The 21,260-nt window shown below is 47.3% G+C and overlaps 1 protein-coding gene across 2 annotated transcripts in view; it reads right to left on the bottom strand.

Annotated features, from left to right (window-relative positions):
- Positions 1-21,260, bottom strand: part of RFNG (RFNG O-fucosylpeptide 3-beta-N-acetylglucosaminyltransferase) — a 282,630-nt gene that overhangs the window by 236,991 nt on the left and 24,379 nt on the right. The window contains exon 2 of one of the 2 annotated variants that reach the window (XM_069655318.1): positions 5,812-5,926. The exons of the other annotated variant lie outside the window; for it this stretch is intronic. The gene's annotated coding sequence lies outside the window, so the exon portion shown is untranslated. The remainder of the gene's footprint in view (positions 1-5,811; positions 5,927-21,260) is intronic. 2 annotated transcript variants of the gene reach the window in all.

Here is a 21,260-nt window from a genome sequence, read left to right on the forward strand (position 1 = left end):
CCTCTTCTCAAGAAACCCTCTTCCGACCCCTCCTGCCCGGCTAACTATCGCCCAATCTCCATCACTCCCTTCCTGGGCAAGCTCCTGGAGAAACTGGCCATCTCCCAGCTTATCCTCCATGCTGAATCTGTTGGTAGTCTTCATGACCATCAATCTGGCTTCAGAGCGGCCAGAAGCACGGAAACTGCTCTCCTGAACATCCGTGAGGACCTGCTCTTGAACCTCGACTCCAACACTCTGTGTGTTCTCATTCTGCTCGATCTCTCTTCTGCCTTTGACACTGTCAACCATGCCATCCTGCTCAACCGTCTCCATGATAACCTGGGTATCACTGGTCAGGCTCTGGCGTGGCTGACCTCTTTCCTTTCCAATCGGCCCTCCCAAGTCAAACTTGGGTCCTTCCTCTCTGACATCTTTTTCTCCACCTGTGGTGTTCCCCAGGGATCTAATCTCTTTCCCTGGCTGTTGAACCAGTATCTGGCACTCCTTGCCCACCGCATCGCCGGCCTCTGCCCCAACTTTCAGTGCTATGCGGACGATACCCAGCTCATTTTCAAGCTACCCTCGGCCTCCTCCTCTCCTTCCCTCATCTCTGTCTGTCTGCTATCCAGGAATGGTGTGCCGCCAATGACCTCTGCCTTAATGCCAGTAAGACTGAGATTCTACTCATCCGCACACCCACTCCCACCTTCCCTGCAGCTCTCTGGACGGCCTCTCTTGGCCCTCTTCCTGCTCCTACCTGCAAGGCAAAAAACCTCGGGGTCATCTTCGACTCCACACTCTCCTTCTCTCCTCATATCTGACGTCTCTAAGAAGTCACACTACCAGCTGCACCTCCTCAGAGGTATTCTTCCCTTCCTCTCCTTCCCCCAGAAGCTCACTGTCTACCGAGCCCTGGTTCTCCCGAAGCTGGACTACTGTAACAGCCTCTATCTAAATCTGCCTGCCTGCCTCCACTCTCCGCCCTCTGCCACTCATCCAGAACAGAACTGCGAGACTGGTCCTTGGCCTCAAGCCCAGGGACTGTATCTCTCCAGGACTGAAATCTCTACATTGGCTCCCAGTGGCTGCGAGGATTAAGTTCAAAACCCTCTGCATTGTCCACAAGGCCTTCTGGGGCCTGGGGCCTAAATACCTTCAACTCTCTCTTCCTAAATATCTTCCTTCCCGAGCCCTTCGCTCATCCGTCTCCAACTCCCTCAGGGTCAGCCGCTTCTCGAAGCAACGAGCTGGGGGTAGATCTCTCTCCGCAGCAGGGGCCTCCCTTTGGAACAGCCTTCCTGCCTCCCTCAAACTTGAGGAGAACCATCTCTGGTTCCGGAAGCACCTCAAAACCTTCCTCTTTGCTTCTGCTTTCTCTCTACCTCTCCCCTGCTAAATTCTTCACTGAAACTGCACTGAATCTGCAACTGGGCCACCCTCACCGACCTCTGTCCTAGGCCCAGCCACTCTCCACTTGCACTGCCTCCCTGGCAACCCCTGCACTGTGGGACTGTCTCTGTATCCCTATAGCCCCCCCCTTCCCAGCACTTGTCTGCACCTACCTTGCACTTGCCACCAGCTGGCCCCATTTATTTATTTTTTATTCTACTTACTTTGTACTGCACTTCCCCCTCCCCTCCCCTTCCCTTCCCCTTCCCCTTACCCCTGCACTTGCGCGGTCTGAATGTCACCTGGCCTAGTAGGATCGTTGTCTGTCTTCCCCTTGATCCCCCCCCTCCCTGCCTCGTCGCGCCTTGAAACACTTGTGTATAGGCGCGTTACAAATGCCATATCATATCATCATATGCCGCCTGATGGCCTGCACCCCATCCGCCATCATCTCCTCACCAGACCCGGCTATTTATTTATTTAAATCCCCCCCCCCCCCCCCAATTCCACTTGTGCTCCAGTCCCAGCTCTGGCTGCCATGGAAATGGACGAGGGGCTCCATACAGAGCCCAGAGTTCCTAATCCATGGCGACCATGTTGGTAAGGGTTTTTTCTCTCAGTGTACAGAACCTTGCTTTGCTACATGGGTGCTGATGGCCATATGCGCCACCGTGGGTGGATCCCGCCACCCACGCAGGCCTCCAACTTGGGCGCCGGGGGCCCATCACCACAGTAGTGTCCATGAGATTACAACCTCCCGGGAAGTGGATGTTTGAAACGTTAGCATCAAGGACTTAAGGTGACAGAGCATGCGAGTATGCGTATGACAGAGTGAGAGGTTCAGGAATGCAAATTGTGATGGGGAATTAGTGAGACGTGTGTTGGTGAGAGGCGTTTGGGGATCGGAGAACATAGAAGGGGGATATTTTCAGCATCACAACTGATAATGCGCAATACTGTAAATAATATTAACCCATTAAGTTAAAAGGACGAGATACCTTGTCCTCTGCACTGTTTCTAGTGCGAGGGCGAAATACCTCACCCTCCGCCCTGCTTACCTTTGGGGGAAGGATTTGCCACCCTCCTACCCCCCTCTGCTGCTCCCTCTTTCTCCCTGACCCCCAGACAGTGAAGGGGGGGGGGGGGGGGAGTTCCCCTTCCATGCCTGGAGGGGAGGGGGGTCCGGGTTGCCGTGATGACATTGGCGGACGCTACATGCGCCAATGTAATCAGGAAATTATGTTCCTCGACCACCAATCCACTGCCAGGAAATAGATTTTTGGGGGTGGACCTCTGCAAGCTAATTAGGCCCCCACCAAAAAAATAAAAAGGGGGCACAATGTTTTGCCTTCTTTCATGGCAGATGGGTGCTGTTTTGCACACATTTCCCCCCCCCCCCCCCCAAGGAAGGCAAAACAACATTCCACTACATCATTAGTGGCATACATAGGGGAGTCGGGGGGGGGCTCGACCCATGCCTGTGGGCCAGCCCCACCCTCTTCAGCACCCTCCCCCAAGGAGGGGAGGTGGGGGGGGGGGAGATCCTTTCTGCTTTTCTGGGGGTGGGAGGGGCAAAGTGAGGGTCTGGCCCTATTTTGCCACCATTGTCCAGGGAAGCAAATGAGGGGAATATACTCAACTCTACACGCAATATGGCAGCAAGGCATCATCCAGACATCCTCACTGCCATGCAACACAGTGATATACCCAATAAAGAAATCAAAGGGCGAGTCATGGCGTTTGCTCCATAATTTCCCTCAGTTACAAATCCTGCCACAATATTATGCAACATCCCGACAAAGGCAAAGTACTTCACAGTAATGGACTTGAAGAATGCCTTCTTTTCCATCCCATTGTACCCAGATTCAAGATATTCAAACATGTTTAAGTATCTCAGGACCAGATTCGAGCACACTCGACTGCCCCAAGGGTACTGTGAATCGCCTAGTATCTTTAATAGGGTGATCCAGATGGACCTAAGCAAAGTACAAATGCCAAGCACACTGATCCAGTAGGTTGACGATTTACTGACATGAAGTGAGACAGAGGAAGCGTATAGAGCAGATTCAGTACACCTTTGGAACTTGCTAGCAGACAAGGAATACAAGGTGGACTGAGCGAAATGGCCATATTGCCACGAAGAGTTTGTGTATCTGGGACAGATACTAGCCATTGAAGGACGCAGGATAATGCCAGAGAGGGTACAAGCAATTCAGGCCACAGCTCACCCATGCACAGTGGAGGAAATGCAGACGTTCCTGGGACTGTGCAACTATTGCAGGGCATGGGTTTTAGATTATTCCACATTAACCAAAACCCTATTGCAGGGCATCAAACAAGCACAAAAAGGAGGAGAGAGAACAGAAATGGACGTCAGAAATGAGAGCTTCAAAGAGTTAAAAGATGCACTGACTCATACACTGTGTTGGCTGTTCTCACATTCAGACGGCTCAGTAATGATGGCGGTCCTCACACAAAAAAACGCTACAGGACACACACTGAAATATTATACAGTGGTATTCTAGACCCAGTGATGCAGGAACACATCCCCTGCAAACAAGCGCTCGTGGCTGCAGCATTTGCCATCAAGGTGGCGCGAATAGTACTGTACGTGGAGCACTCAGTTTGCCATCCTCAAAAAAATCCAAAAGCGCATTGACAACACAAAGGGCATCAGGATACGAAGTGATACTCACTAACCCAGCCATTGACGTAGTGAGATGTCGAGTGGTCCACCCAGCTCTATTCCTAGCAGAACCTATAGAAGGAGGAGACTTCATACACTATTGTACAGTACATATGGACAGACTGGAAAGGAACATACAGGTAAAATAAGAAATAGCAGGGGCAGAAATGGTTTATATTGAGCCAGGTCTGTGGCTCAGTGGACTAATGCACCCACTACAGGGGCCTGTGTTTGACCTCATGGCCACAGGTTCGAATCCCGGCAGGTGCATTCAGCCTTTCATCCTTCCGAGGTCGATAATAGGAGTACCATTAAGTTGGGTAACAAACAACATCTGTCATTCATGCCAATAGGTCCCTGTTAGGCAAAGTTTGTATGCAGTACCCGAAGGGTGCACTACAACAACTCGGACTACAGGTAATAGGAAACCCAACCTTTGGTATAAGCTTGTACTACACAGTTTGGTAGCGTGGTGAGCAGCCAGGCTCATCTCAAGAGGGGTCAATACGAGCGGTAGTGGAGTTAAAGATTCACAGTGACAAGTACTCAAATAAACACTTACACAAGGTTTTTTGAATAAACAATTATTATTTTATTTATCAGTCAGAGTAGGCCATCTTGAGAAGGGAGCAATATACAAGTAACACTCAAATACACTTCAAAACACACACTCTTAATATTATAAAATCAGTGAAAACCCTTTTTGGGATGGCCCACAGACACAACCTACACCCTCAGGTGACTTCAATCGCTAGGTTGCTGGGGACATTAATATCTTACTGTTTGCATTTAGAATACGGTTAGAAGTTGGTAAAAGGAAAAAGGTTATTAGAACAACAAGAGACCACAAATATTCTTAGCAGGTAAATACTTTTGGATTCCCTGTACTGGAAAGCATTTAGACACTGGCATTAACCTACTGAGCTAACTGTGCTTTCTTGGCCTAAGGCTTGTTGAGCATATATTCAGCTTATTCTAAGAGTGTAGAAAAATGCCATTCAAGCACATGATTGAGCTGAGCCCATCTGTGCTTGTGAGGGGTTAACTGCAAAAGCGCCTCAGTGTGTAAACATCCATTTTGCAAGAGGCTCTGCGCAGACATTTGCAACCCGGCACTGCCTTGCACCGCTTTTTCGCTTGGAGCACTGAGCACAGACTGATAAGGTTGGAATGTAGAGAAGCGCAACTTCCCAAAACAAGGTGAAGCGACCCGGGGAGCCAAAGAGCTTGGAAACGTCCTATCAAAAACATGTTTTTGTGCACGGCGGGCTCTGTCGCCAAGGTTCTCGAAAATCTAATGCGTCTCATTGATAGACAAGCAGGCCATAATAAGATGCCTTCACCTTTGCAAGGGGGAGGGACTCTTCCTGGGTCGTTTGGAGTGTGCACATAGAGCAGCGCCTGGAAAGACCAGCCAAGCACTGGAAAACAGAAGCTCTTGCTGTTACATCCCGTTCCTGTGCAGGCTACTGGAGCTAGGCCAGCTCCGGAGTGGTGCCAGGCACAAAGGGCGGCATGGGTCCTAGGTGTGACTAGATTGCATCAAGATCAGCTATTTCTAGGAGCACAAGATATTTGCATCTCACTTGTAACTAATAATCTGCATTGTTTAGCTTGCATTTTTGATTCCCATTTTATAGAAAATTGCAGCTTGAATTTAGTCTGATTTATTAGTAAATAAATGCAAGTATAAAATCATCTTCTGAGTGGGTTTCATCCAGAATGAGTACATTGTGTTTCGCATAGTTACAAACCTGTGAGGGGTGATAAAAGGGTCATAGGGTCATCAAGGCTGGTCCTGGGGTGAGCAGATACCCTTTTCACTACATTTGGCGTAGTCTTGGCAGGATTTGCGATCATAATGCCATTCTGGAAGAAACAGGGGAAAGGTGAAAGCAATGAAGGAAACAGTGCACTCTGCCACATTCCTGGGTGTCCGGCAACAAATGCATGGTCATCGGTGGCAGATATATTGTATCGGTTTTCTGCGCCAATGGCATGGCATATGCTTGAAAATGATGTTTCCCCGGTGGTAATTAGTGAGTGTTTGGAGAGTTTACCACAGGGAAAAAGTCGTAAAGAGCTGATGGCCACAGGGAGCATAGGCTGGTTGTTCCTGCAGGCGCTCAGGAAAATGCATGAGAAAGACTTACTTAAAGATGCACAAATTCGAAAATTCGATGAGATTTCCCTGCTCCACGAGCAACAAATCATAATTACGCTGCACCCCTCTGGAGAATGGATCTTCCTTTTGTGCCCACCTAACCTCCATTTTGCAGCCCAAACGCCCTGTTCTCTCCCTCCCACAGGCCCCTCTTGCAGTCCCGGCTTCCTGGTTTCCCTAGACCCGCCCCCTGATTGGCCCAGCACTCGGTGTGCCTCTCTCTCCTAAAGTCCCGCTCCTCGTGCAAATTGCCCATTACGCTGCGCCCCTCTGGTGAGTGGATCTTCCTTTTGTGCCCACCTAACCTCCATTCTGCGGCCCAAACGCCCTGTTCTCTCCCTCCCGCAGGCCCCTCTTGCAGTCCCGGCTTCCCGATTCCCTTAGTCCCGCCCATCTCCACTCTGATTGGGCCTCGAGGCCTTCATCACTGGTCCTCCCAGGGCAGCCCTCTGCCCGTGCAGCCCCTGCGGCTAAGGGCACCAAGGCCACGGGCAGCTCCTACAGAAGCAGCTCTACAAAGGGTCTGCAGGTGTCAGCAGGGGACGCCAGCAGCAGACAGACACCCCCCAAACTGTAAGTGTGGCATGGGTGGGGTGTAGAGCAATCGCTCTACTCCAGAAAACCCAAGCCACTCTACCTTACCTTCCCATATTATTAACTGCCAAATAATTACACCATGCACACCTAGAGAGATCTGAGCACCAACCTGATTCAATGCTGGACTGTAAATGTTGTCCTGCAATACTTTCTAGCATACATGCATTAATAACTAGTGACACTCCTAGAGACAATAGTGAAAATTAGCCAAATTGAGACGGGTGTAACAATGCTAGCATGTCCCACTCTCAACTTGACTTTAGGGATTAATAGCATGCATCACGCTCAAACGGAATTGTGACTGTTGGCATATGCCTCTCCTAGATAAAGTTATAACTGGTAGCATATCCCTCACGTAGGTGCATTGCGAATGATAGCCTGTCCCACTCAGTTGGAATTGCGAAAGATAGCATGTACTACAAAAGGCACAATTGTGATAAATTGCATGTGCCCTTATAGCGTCAAAGTGTTAAAGTTGAATCTAGAAAGTGTGCCCTTTTAGAATCACTGTACTAAAGCTGAACTTAGATACATGCCCTGAAATCCTCTCTGTGCAAAGTTGGATTTACAAGTGTATATAACAACATCACTTTGGCATAGCGGAATTTAGACAGTGTCCCTAATAACGTCACTGTGCCAATGTCCAGAACGTCCACCATATAGCTTATCTGTGTCATAATTGCATTTAGAAAATCTGCCCTATAGCATATCTGTGGCATAATTGCATTGAGAAAATGTTCCCTGTAGCATAGTTGAATTTAGAGGTGTGCCTAACAGCGTGCCCTGGTTGAATTCAGGAGCGTCCCTAATATCATTGCTGTGCAAAGTTGAATTTAGAAGTGTGCCTAATAGCCTCCCTTGGTTGCATTTAGAAGTGTGCCTAATAGCATGCCCTGGTTGAATTTAGAAGTGTGCCTAATAGCCTCCCTTGGTTGAATTTAGAAGTGTGCCCAATAGCGTGCCCTGGTTGAATTCAGAAGCGTCCCTAATATCATTGCTGTGCAAAGTTGAATTTAGAAGTGTGCCTAATAGCCTCCCTTGGTTGAATTTAGAAGTGTGCCCTGGTTGAATTTAGAAGTGCGCCCAATAGCCTGCCCTGGTTGAATTTAGAAGTGTGCCTAATCGATAGCCCAGGTTGCAGTTTTCCTGACCAAGACCCCCTCCGCCCCCATCTTCCCGCCCGCAGCCCCTGCTTTCCTCCCAGCCTCCTCATTCCCCTAGTCCCGCCCATCCACCCCCCCGATTGGCCCAAAGCTTGTATGTGTGTTGTATCAGACCACCGTACCCAAGTGACGTTCTATAACATCACTCTGGCATAGCGGAATTTAGACAGCGTCACTAATAACGTCACTGTGCCAAAATCCCAAAAAGTCTACCATATAGCTGATCTGTGTCATAATTGCATTTAAAAAGCCTGCCCTATAGCATATCTGTGGCATAATTGCATTTAGAAAGTACATTTAGAAAATGTTCCCTGTAGCATAGTTGAATTTAGAGGCGTGTCTAATAGCGTGCCTTGGTTGAATTTAGAAGTGTGCCCAATAGCATGCCCTGGTTGAATTTAGAAGTGTGCCTAATAGCGTGCCCTGGTTGAATTTAGAAGTGTGCCCAATAGCATGCCCTGGTTGAATTTAGAAGTGTGCCTAATAGCCTGCCCTGGTTGAATTTAGAAGTGTGCCTAATAGCCTCCCTTGGTTGAATTTAGAAGTGTGCCCAATAGCGTGCCCTGGTTGAATTCAGAAGCGTCCCTAATATCATTGCTGTGCAAAGTTGAATTTAGAAGTGTGCCTAATAGCCTCCCTTGGTTGAATTTAGAAGTGTGCCCTGGTTGAATTTAGAAGAGCGCCCAATAGCCTGCCCTGGTTGAATTTAGAAGTGTGCCTAATCGATAGCCCAGGTTGCAGTTTTCCTGACCAAGACCCCCTCCGCCCCCATCTTCCCGCCCGCAGCCCCTGCTTTCCTCCCAGCCTCCTCATTCCCCTAGTCCCGCCCATCCACCCCCCCGATTGGCCCAAAGCTTGTATGTGTGTTGTATCAGACCACCGTACCCAAGTGACGTTCTATAACATCACTCTGGCATAGCGGAATTTAGACAGCGTCACTAATAACGTCACTGTGCCAAAAACCCAAAAAGTCTACCATATAGCTGATCTGTGTCATAATTGCATTTAAAAAGCCTGCCCTATAGCATATCTGTGGCATAATTGCATTTAGAAAGTACATTTAGAAAATGTTCCCTGTAGCATAGTTGAATTTAGAGGCGTGTCTAATAGCGTGCCTTGGTTGAATTTAGAAGTGTGCCCAATAGCATGCCCTGGTTGAATTTAGAAGTGTGCCTAATAGCGTGCCCTGGTTGAATTTAGAAGTGTGCCCAATAGCATGCCCTGGTTGAATTTAGAAGTGTGCCTAATAGCCTGCCCTGGTTGAATTTAGAAGTGTGCCTATTAGCGTGCCCGGGTTGAATTTAGAAGTGTGCCTAATATCCTCTCTGTGCAAAATTGAATTTGCATGCCTAATATCCTACCTGTACAATGTTGGATTTAAAAGATGGAAAAGGTGAAGTATGTGGATGCAACGGATGAACTGATGTAAAATGGGTGAAGTGGGTGGAACGGGTGAAATGGTAGAACGGATGAAGTAGGTGAATGAATGGATGATGTGTTTGGAATGGGTGAAGTGGATGGAATGTGTGAAATGGGTAGAACCAGTTTAAGTGGATGGAACATGTGAAGATGATGTATGTGGGTGGATGATGCATGGAGAAAGGATAACGTGGGTAGAACGAAAGAATGGAGCAGTGCATAAAATGGTTGCAGTGCATGGAACGGATTGGAGTGCATGGAACAGATTGGAGTGCATGGAACAGATTGGAGTGCCCGGAATGGCGTGACGTACATGGAATGGTTTGGAGGGCATGGAACGTCTGAAAGAGCACTGAAAGGAACGGTTTGAGTGCTTGAAACAGTCGTAATGCATGGAATAGTCGGAGTACATGGAACTATTGGAGTGGGCTCGATCAAGCACCTACAGTAAACCACCATATTCACATCTCCACGCTTACTCTCTTCTTTACACCACCACTCAAATAGAACACAGCGATACTATGACACCATTCGGTATAGCTGTTCTCATACCATCATCTGCCTCATGCTCCCCATCACCCTATCTAAACACTGCTGGTTACACACCCTCCAGCCTAGGCGTTCTCCTCAGGCCTAACGCAGTCAGATTCGGTCTGGATTACAACCTGCCAGAACTAACACATACTCCTGATCTCCCAAACACCACACCTACTGCTAAAAAAGCAGCTATCACACGAATGCCACACCAGCTGCACACATATCAGGTGCTCACACGCACCTTTTGACTCTCTCTGCTCCCTCTACGGACTTGAACTTCAGTTCCCGAGGGCGTTCAGCCTGCCAGCGCCTTGAGACTATACCAATGGTACATAAGGCGCTATATAAATGCAAAGTCACATTACATGAGAGAGACCCTTGAATCGTCCGTCAAACGGACCTATCAGATGGAGGACAGATGTACCTCTTTAGCTGTGCGCGTAGCCACGCACAAGCGCAGGCAGAGATAAAGAGCCGTCAAAGATAAGAATTTGGGCATTAATTAGGAAAGATATATGGGATCCAAATTTATGGTCTGGCGAGATTAGCGACAATGAGGGAGAGACCTTTGACTGGGATAAGCAGTTTGAAGTGAGGATTGCAGAGCTAGACTGTTCCGAGGGAGAGGAAATGTGTTCAGAAAAAATGTGCTTATCCAGCACGGCCGTTAATAACCAATAAATCAAAAGGCCAAGCTGGCGGTGGAAATATTTAGATTGTCAGAGATTACACCCAGACAGAGTTGTTAGACATTGGCAAGTTGTTTAGACAAAGAGCTGGGGAACCGATTCTGAAATGGCTTCTCCGGGTCTGGAATACTGGAAGTGATGCCATCTTCTTGACACCAGAAGAGTTATCGAAGATGGGCTCAATTACTACCAATGTCATGCTGGGTCAGATTTTGCGGGGCGCGTTAGGGCTGCAAGGTTCACATTCATTGTTTAATTGGCTTCAGACTGCTTTAACAAAATTTGTATGCAAGTCCAATGGATATGGAAGAAATGGGGGGCCAGTGGAGTTCACTACCCGAAGCGACAGATCAGCTTAGCGAGATGGGTTTACAGTGCGCAATGTACAGTGCAAATTTTGCAGGACCTGATATGGAACTTTTCACTGCAGGCATGCGCGCACTTATTGCGAAATGCCTCTGGCCACATGGAGGAGCATTACTCTCATTGCTGGGTCCATGGCAGAGCCATTGGTGAAGTTGCACAGTTACTTGGGCAATTAGATGGGCTGGATGAGCGCAATGCAGCGCGCCTAAGCATGGCAAGAATGCAAAGAGAAAACTGACACTACTGAAATTACACGCAGGCAAATGTGGGTGGACCTACTAAAAAGCAGGAATTCCAAAGGAAGAGAGACGGTAAACCCACATCTGCGCTGCTTGAGAAATGCAAAAAGTTGCAGAAGCAGGGGGGTCAGGCAAAATTAGGCCTACTGCACCCTCTGAGGAAGAGGTATTGAAGCCCAAAGTGCGGGCAAAAATGTATCCGGATTTGTCAAAGGAAAAATGGGAGGTCCTTGACCCCATTTTTGATTGAAGGGCTGTTTCTGTCTTTGAGGTACGGTTAATAAAGAGAACCAGTCCCAAAGACAGACTCCCTTTTGTGCCTCTTACATTGTATTTAAATGACAAGGTGAAACATGTTTTGGCTCTATTAGACACAGGAGCTGAAGTGACAATTCTGAATGGCAATCCCAATAAATTATCTGACCCCAGAGTCCTAGTCAATGGTTATGGGGGGCAGAGACTGTTGCAAATTCCTTTAATGCAGAAATGTCAATTGGCAAGGGATTGCCTTTCACTGCAAATGTGTTGATTGCTGACATACCAGAGTACATACTGGGAATGGATGTGATGGGCAAAAGTGTGACTTAGGTGAATTTGTTTTTGGCAATCGGAAGATCCATGCAAGAGTTGTAAGCCATGTTTTAGTTGGGCATGCTAAATGGACCCACTTGCATTTACCTCCTCCTGCTGAGCCAGTGTGCATGAAACAGTACAGACTGCCGGGATGGCACAAAGAGATTGGTGAAACCATTTAGTCATTAGTGAAAGCTGGCATAATGAGGCCAGCAGTCAGTCCATTTAACTCTCCGGTTTGGCCCCTTCCCCGCCCAGATGGGGCATGGCGTCTGACTGTTGATTTTCATGCCTTGAACAAGAGGGTGCCGCCTTTGGCTGTGGCTGTGCCAGACATTACTTTGATTGTAAACCTCACCAAAGAAGTGGACGAATGGCATGTGGCAATTGATTTGGCCAATGCATTTTTCTCCATTGATATTGATATTGATGCTGAATCACAAGATCAATTTGCAGTAACTTGGGGGGACAGACAATTTACCTTCACTAGAATGCTGCAGGGGTACTTGCACAGTCCTACTCTGTCATGGATTCATTGCCAGAGACTTAAAAATGGCGCAGTTGGATGATGTGCATGTTGCCCATTATATAGATGATATAATGTTAACCAGCAATGATGAAACACATGTGGAAAAGGCTGATGAAAAACTTATCACACACATGCAGGACCGTGGGTGGGCTATAAATCCCACGAAAGTACAAGGGCCTGCTCAAGAGGTGAAACCTTTATGTGCAATGTGGTCAAGTTCAGTAAAGAAGATCCCCGACACTGTGATAGACATGGTACAGCAGATGACCCAACCAGTGGATAAAAAAAGAAGCGCAAAGATTCATTGGGTTAATGGGTTTTTGGAGAAATCACATGCCTCATTTAAGCTTGATATTGAAACCAATCTACAAAGTTACCAGGAAAAAACATGGCTTTGAATGGGGCCTAGACCAGCAGACTGCCTTTAAACAGGCTAAAGACGCTTTGCAGAATCACATCACGCTGGGTCCCATGACAAAAGATGATCCTTTTGAACTGGAAATTCTTGTCTACAATGATGTTGCTGTGTGGAGTTTGTGGCAAAGACAAGGACAGAAAAGAGTGCCACAAGATTTTTGGTCAACAAAACTCAGATCCTATGACAAGATATACTCCGCTTGAAAAGCAAATTGCTGCAGTGTACTGGGCACTAGTTGAGACTGAACGAATCACAGGCGAGCAACCAGTGACAATTTACACACAAATCCCAATCATGGGCTGGGTGCGCAAAGGTGCTGTAGGCGGAAAGAGTGGCAGGGCGCAAGACACCACTCATGTCAAGTGGAAATGGTATCTACAGCAACGTGCAAAAGTTGGCCGCACAGGGGGTGTCCAAGCTGCAAGAACAAATGCTGGAGGCAGTAGATCTGGAAACAATGCCTGAACCAAGCATCCCTGTTGCGTTGCCAGAATCTCCCTTCAAAGTCACGCCCGCCTATGCTACATTGACGGAAGAACAGAATTTTGCATGGTTCACGGACGGCACTGCAAAATATGATAAAGGGCAAAGACACTGGCAAGCTGTTGCATTCCAGCCCCACCGCGAAACACTGCTAATGAGAGAAGGAGTGGGGTGTTCCAGTCAATATGCTGAGTTGCAAGCAGTGGCCTCCGTGATTGAACAGGTGAAAGACTGAAACTGCATACATATACACAGACAGTTAGGCTACATACCAAGGCCTGACTCATTGGGCACCGGCATGGAGAAGAGACGGCTGGCAGATTAAAAACACTCAAATATAGAGAGGGCATGATCTCTGGGAAGAGATGTGGAGCAAAGGTGAGAAATGCAGGATCTGCATCGGGCATGTTGATGCACACATGCCACCTGACACTTCGCTGGCTGCACTGATCAATAATGAAGCAGATCAAATGGCAAAGATTCGCCCAGTAACAACTCCTGAAGAAACAGAAGTGCAGCAGGGAATGGCAGACTGGGCGCACCAGACCTCATGACATGTAGAGCAACAGGGTACCTATGAATGGGCCAAGAGGAGACAACTGCCTATTACAATGGATCATGCCAAGCAAGCTGCCTCCTGCTGTCCTGTGTGCTGTGAAGTAAAGCCCTATCCACTAGAAAGGAAGCCTCAAGGCGCTTTGAGAAGAGGTGAAAAAGCAGCCAGCATATGGCAAGTTGACTACATCGGACCTTTGCCGCCAGAAAATGGAAAGCATTATGTGTTGACAATGGTAGACACACATTCTGGATTGATGTCGTCCCATCCAGCCGCCCATGAAGATCAACGGGCTACCTTACAAGGAATGGAATATCTCATAAGACACTATGGCATTCCAGATGAAATCCAATCAGATCAAGGCAGCCATTTTGCAGGACACGATGTGCAGAATTGGGCTCAGGAACAAGGCATCAAATGGACACTGCACATTAAGCTTCTGCTCTCATTGAACGTAGCAATGGCTTGCTCAAGCAGCAAATAAAGAAATTGACTCAGATTCACACTCTCAAGGGGTGGTTCAATCACCTGACACAAGCCTTGTTTGAACTGAATAATCGTTCTTTGGGAAACCGACAAACACCCTTTGTGAGACTGACAAGTGAAAGGGTAGAAACTACAAAGATTTATTGTTTGGAAAACCGATAAAGAAGCAAAGCTGCCTGTGCAAGCTACGGCGGGCAGTATTGGACTTGATTTGTCTACCTATGAAGATGATGTAATACCAGCAGGGCAAACCAAATCAATATCGCTGGGCATTGGCATCAAATTGCCAGCTGGCACCTATGGTTGCATTGCTGCATGATCCAGTCTGGCAAAGAAAGGCATTGACATTTTGGGAGGTGTGATTGATCCCGATCATCGGGAGAAGCGTTTCAGTACTTTTATACAACACTGGTTCATCTGAGGTACCAGTGACTAAATATGACCGCATTGCGCAATTGATTTGTGAGCAAGCAGTTGTTCTCCAAGTGATTGAAAATAAACAAGCCCCAGACACTACACAAAGGGGTGAGGGCGGGTTTGGCAGCACTGGGAAAAAGGTGTGGGTTCATCATCCGAACAAAAAGTCCCAGGCTGGGGAAGTGTTGAGTAAAGGTGTGGGAAATACTTATGTTGTACTATTGCAAAATTCTGACATGCCCATTTATATCCCTGCCACTAGGCTCAAACCACGAACATAGTGCTACATGATGGGGATGGTACTTGCCTTGCTGTGGGTGCTCCTGGCCTGCCAAGCAGACGCTTTCTCTGTAAAGAACGGGTTGATGCAAGACGCTACATGGACTCTGACGATCACTTGCACTACACCTGATGCTCCGGTCCTGCGTGTTAACAAACACACTGCAACCTGTGAGAAAAGCGATACAAAAGAGTATCCATATGGAACTCCTAAAGTAATGACTTGGCACATTGTCGGACACCTTTTGTCACTGACACATATCACGGGCGCATATGAAATTCTAGGCCCAAATGTTTCAGTGAATGGATCCAACTATTTGTTTGATGTTTCATGTTTCTTTTGTTCCAAGGATTGCGGCAAGTGTGACCGCCAAGATTTAGTGGACTATAACTTGACTAAATGTGATCAATATAATTGTGCAAGGAAACAGCCGCTACCGGATGGTAGTATGGCGTTTATATCGAAAGGCCTGCATCCATGGCCTGCAACACACCGTATATAGTTCTAAATCCTGGAATTAAACCAGAATTTTCCGGCCCACACTTCGAAAGGGGTGGAATGTACTGGAAAGCATTAGACACTGGCATTAACCTACTGAGCTACCTGTGCTTTCTTGGCCTAAGGCTTGTTGAGCATATGTTCAGCTTATTCTAAGAGTGTAGAAAAATGCTGTTCAAGCACATGATTGAGCTGAGCCCATCTGTGCTTGCGAAGGGTTAACTGCAAAAGCGCCTCAGTGTGTAACATCCACTTTGCAAGAGGCTCTGCGCAGACATTTGCAACCCGGCACTGCCCGACACTGCTTATTCGCTTGGAGCACTGAGCACGGACTGATAAGGTTGGAATGTAGAGAAGCGCAGCTTCCCAAAACAAGGTGAAGCAACCCTGGGAGCCAAAGAGCTTGGACACTTCCTATCAAAAACATGTTTTTGTGCATGGCGGGCTCTGTCGAGAAGGTTCTCGAAAATCTAATACGTCACATTGATAGACAAGCAGGCCATAAAAAGATGCCTTTACCTTTGCAAGGGGGGGGGGGGGGAACTCTTCCTGGGCTGTTTGGAGTGTGCACACAGAGCAGCGCCTGGAAATACCAGCCAAGCACTGGAAAGCAGAAGCTCTTGCCGTTACATCCCGTTCCTGTGCAGGCTGCTGGAGCTAGACCAGCTCCGGAGCAGTGCCAGGCACAAAGGGTGGCATGGGTCCTAGGTGTGACTAGATTGCATCAAGATCAGCGATTTCTAGGAGCGCAAGATATTTGCATCTCACTGGTAACTATCTGCATTGTTAGCTTGCATTTTTTGATTCCCATTTTATAGAAAATTTCTGCTTGAATTTAGTCTGATTTATTAGTAAATAAATGCAAGTATAAAATCATCTTCTGAGTGGGTTTCTTCCAGAATGAGTACATTGTGTTTCGAATAGTTACAAACTTGTGAGGGGTGATAAAAGGGTCATAGGGTCATCAAGGCTGGTCCTGGGGTGAGCAGATAACCTTTTCACTACAATCCCCTAAGCAGAGTCATTCAGTATAACAGGCTAGGCCAAAGTCAATGGGAGAATGTCTTATATAGGATGAAGCACCTCTAGTAGGTAAGTAGAAAAGTCTTTGCGAAATGTTTTAGAAGTCTTTGAAGAAAAGCTGATTAGACTTGTGAGTAGTAGAAGATGAAAGCACCTCTATAATAAGAGGTAAGTTTTCTCAGACTTTAGAATACCTTTGTATTAAAGAAAAAGTGCAGCAGCAGATGACTTCTGTTCTTGTGCAGCTCTGCAGATCTCCCCGTTCCTGGGCCTCAGTTATGGGGACAACAGGGAGGATGTCTGGGGACTCCTGCACTGCAATGGGATGGCCACCGCTTGCAACCAGCAATCTTTCCAACAAGTGGCACTTCAGTGTTTCAGCTACTTGCTACTACCGCAAATAGCAACACTGCAGTTCCTGGCTGTCGAGATGGACTGTCCTTGCTTCTGGGGTCCCGCACTCTGTTGAGAGGGCTCCGGCTTGGTCAGTCCTGCTTCCTGGGGGTCCAGAGGATCTTTCTGGAGCGCTAGGCCAACTTAAAAGCAACGCGCACAATCTGGTGTTCCTCTCCTCTCCCTGGCTATTCGGTTTCAAGCAGCAACTCTGTAGAAATTCAACCAGCTCCGAGAAGGATGTCCAGGTGGTTTACTTTGGTGTTGATTGGTCCCAACAATTCAAGGGGAGAAGTCGTCTTTGCAGGGGCTTCCATGTCGATACCAATTTGGAGTTGCAGCACAGCAGAAGTGCTTCGCCGGGAAAACCAACGGTCCAGGAGTTGCAGCAGGCATCCTCTTCAAGTTCTTCTTCGGTTCCTTCGTCCAGTGGTCGACTGCCTTCCAAGACAAAAGCCTCGCCTTTTATTCAGTTCTCTCCCATTCATTCCAGCCTAGCTGTCAGGTCACCCAGCATGGTGGCTGTCAGCCAGCCAATCACCACAATGTGCATTTGGGTCTCCTAGGAGACTAAGCACAGGGAGTCTCTGGCACCTCCCTCACTTCCTGCCTACCCCAGACACCCTGGAGCCAGAGGCGGGCTTCACTCATGAATCCCGCCAAAGGCAAAGCGAACAATGGCACCAAGCCTGGTTTGGCATGCAGAGTAAATCTCCTGAAGGACCTTTCCACAAAGAAATGTTGAAAAAGAAGACCGTGCTATTTTGAAAAAATGGCACCTTGGGTGCTTTACTGCAGTTGGGAACGCAGCCCGTGGTAAATGCACACCACAGAAGTTAAAACGAGACCACTGCCACCAACTATTCAGTGAGAAAAGGGTAACATAAAAATGTTACATGACAAGCTAGACAAAGGGGATACTAGGCAACCCCTTCAGCACCCTATTGTAAGATAGTGTGTGCTGGGTCTAGAAAGTTACAATTGTAAATAAAGTCCATTTCACTTTACTGGTCTGGGAAACAATAGTTTAACCCAGAGAAGGTCTTTAAACTTTGGGAAATCTGAAAGGCTTCCCCCGTGCAAAAGACTGAAGGTGCTGCGACACAATGTAAAAGATTGGAGTGTCAGGCTCCATAACCAAAAGAAACACAAAGTCCAGAAATCACATGAAAAATACGAGAGAGTGGGAAAAAGGGTCCCTCACTCTCCAGGTTTAATTTAGTCCTCAAAATCCAGAAAAGTTGCTGGGGGTCTCTAAGGCGGAGGGAATTAGCACATTTCTGAGAATTCTCCCTAACAGCCCCTTCATGGGTGAACATGTGCATTACAAATACACCGGTTATGTTATATTGTCGGGTCATCGAGTCTAGACCCGGAGCCAGGAAGGAGACATACTGGAGTGGAGTTGGTGTGCTGCATACATGGGGAATATGTCAAAACGCCCAACAGCGACTACCCTCACACTACTCGGCACAAGCAGCAGAGCTGGTGGCAATGATCAATGCGTTACAAATGATGGAAGGACACTCTGCTAACCTTTTCCGATTCTGCCTAGGTCACAACAATATATTCTGGGTTGGCAAGATGGGAAAGGAGGGGTTTCAGAAGAAGTGACGGATCCCCAGTGCAACATGCAGAGCTGCTCAAGCAATTAATTGGGGCCCTAAAAATATCCTTAGAAGTAGCAATAATAAAATGCTTACCCACACAGTTAAACAAGACAGAATATCAATAGGAAATGAAGTGGCAGCCAGAACTGCAAAAGCAGCAGCCTACCGACCTGAGGGGAGACCAGACATTGTACAAAAGAAACACAACTTGTGGCAGCAGAGAGAAAGGTGAGGGAGGGAGAAAGAAAGATTTAACGCAATACCCATCGTTAAATCATAGAACTGCAAGGAGAGGCCCAGAAAGAAGAAAAAGATTTATGGATACAGCGCCGTGTTTGCTCTCACCCACGGACCGGATTTGGAGACAAAAACACAGGGAAGCGTGTAATGCCCAAATAATTGTTAGATGTAGCCCTAGAACAGCTGCACCACTCCACCCACAAATCTAAGGAAAGTATATAGCAGTGGAACTATGAGGGGTGGTATGTGTCAAATTTGCATGAGAGTGGCGGAACATATGGGAAACTAACATGCTAACAATTTGTGTCTGGTCATACTTTAAAATTGGGTGTGTGGGGGAGGGTGAGGGGCAATACCCAGGCGGGAAGGCCCTTCTGCCCCTTGCATATCGACTAGGTTGATATGCATGACAGGTGTGCCTCTTACATGTACATGTTAATGGTGGTCTGTCCATTCTCATGTTGGCTTGAGGTGGAACCCTGTGCAAAGAATGTGAAATTTGCAGCCAAATTCTCAGTAAGGAAGTTATTTCCAAGATGGGGAACATGTGGAGAAGGTCGGATAATGAGCAGCATTTTGCCAACTACCTCTTAGTAAGCCGGTACACTATGTAAAGCTTGTGTTTGATCCCTAACGCTTTGTGCAAAAATCGTCTTTTTTTGCCTTCCCCTTTCTCTTTTCACCCCAAGCAACCCGCCCAGTGCGAATTACCACTTGACTCTGTACGAAATGGATTCCCACGATAACTAATGCAATTACAACAAATACAAACCAACGAAAATGACTATAACGAATATGGGAAAAAAACTAAAAATGGGGTTGGGAGTGGGAATAGTGGTTGTGGGGTAAAGATATCGGGAAAACAGGAGGGAGCTTGGCTTTGGGGAGTACTCCCCCAAAACAAAAAAGGAATTTGTTATTTTGGTATTAGTTGTTTTGTATTTGTTGTAATTGCAATAGTTATTTTGGGATTCGATTAAATCACGTGCAACTCCTCCCACAAATTCAATTTTAGACGCTAACCCCAGCTCAGAGATTCTTGGAGATTAAATGAAAACATACCTGACCAAAATGACAAATGTTTGCTACATCTCCTGCCAGGTTCAGCGACCTACCTGTCGGCTGACAAACGATAAGGGACACACAAGTGCACATCATGAGTAGAGATTTCCTCAAGCACAGCCTCTATATCCAGGAGACAAGAGTACTTATCCGCAGCGTAATCCGGAAGTGGAAGGAGACACAGTTTTGCAGTTCCTTTCTAAGTTATCACGCAAATCCTATGGTGGTGAAAATAAAAGGAGGACACAGAACCATATGTCTGACATTCACAAAGACAACAGCAACACAACGGAAAGAAAAAGGATCACTTAAAGAGGAGTACAATACAGTCGACATTAGCATGGTGTACCGCAATACGAGGTACAGGAGGCCAGTCAAGAAGCGAGAGGACAGGTGTGGGAAATGGAAGGATAGCAAAATGTGACGTAAATACAATAGGGGTTAGAATATTATGTTTTTCTGTCTTCTGCTTTCCTTCATGTTCCTACTGCATAGGCGTAGTACGAGTAAGCCTGCTGATGGGAGAATAGAAACAGGCACCAAAAGAAGTGTATATAGTATACAGTGATATTACAGCACTATCGGGGAAGGAGGGGATTGCGCCTCTGAAAATGTATGGTACAGGGAGATGGAGGGTGGGGCGAGAGGGCACCAGTGGCATCTGCTATGTGTGCTCATTGATCCCCACACCTCACAGGGACACCAAAACAATTGCTACCACAAGAATTAACAGTAGAGGAAAGGGATATCAGATGCATATGCCTTTGTACAAATCAAGAGGGCTGTTCCAGGTGCACACCGTAGAAATAAAATGGACCGATGAGGGGAGGGGACGAGGTGTACAAAGATAACTACATGCAACTAGATACCATGGCAGCGGGGGAAGCTACCAAGCCTACAATATTAGAATTTAACACGGATGGGGCAGAGAGGGTGGGGGGGTGGGATCGGACAGGTTGTAACTACCCACAAACAAATATTCCGCAAGAATACAACCGGACAGGATATACCCTGTGCCATAGGCGGTCCCCGATGCGAATTCGTGGTTCGGTGTACCACAATGGAAAGTGGGAAAGAGGGATGGTACAGTGCCATGCATGTCTGGTGGGGTTTGAGGAGGCGGTGGTGAAGAAAATAGATGCAGAGTGTAGAACGATATGGAACACTTGAGTATAGACGTGTTATAAATGCCATATAACACCAACGTACATGCCTTAACATGGATAGACGAAAAACATCTCTCAGTATACATAAAACCACTCACACATTATTCTTTGTGTATCAGAGCAAAAGGACAGTGGCACTGGGGATGAACACCAGCTGCGAGAGGGCAGCCATCACAGAATTGCAGATCGGGACCGCTGCAGTTATGGACGTATGGTGGGCCTGTGGGACTAGAGCACATGCCCAGCTGTGCCCAGATTGGGGAGAAACCTGTCCACTAGTGACCCTGTACAACCC

This window comes from Ambystoma mexicanum, chromosome 3q, assembly GCF_040938575.1.
Source record: "Ambystoma mexicanum isolate Mex_15411 chromosome 3q, UKY_AmexF1_1, whole genome shotgun sequence".
Classification (NCBI taxonomy): domain Eukaryota; kingdom Metazoa; phylum Chordata; class Amphibia; order Caudata; family Ambystomatidae; genus Ambystoma; species Ambystoma mexicanum.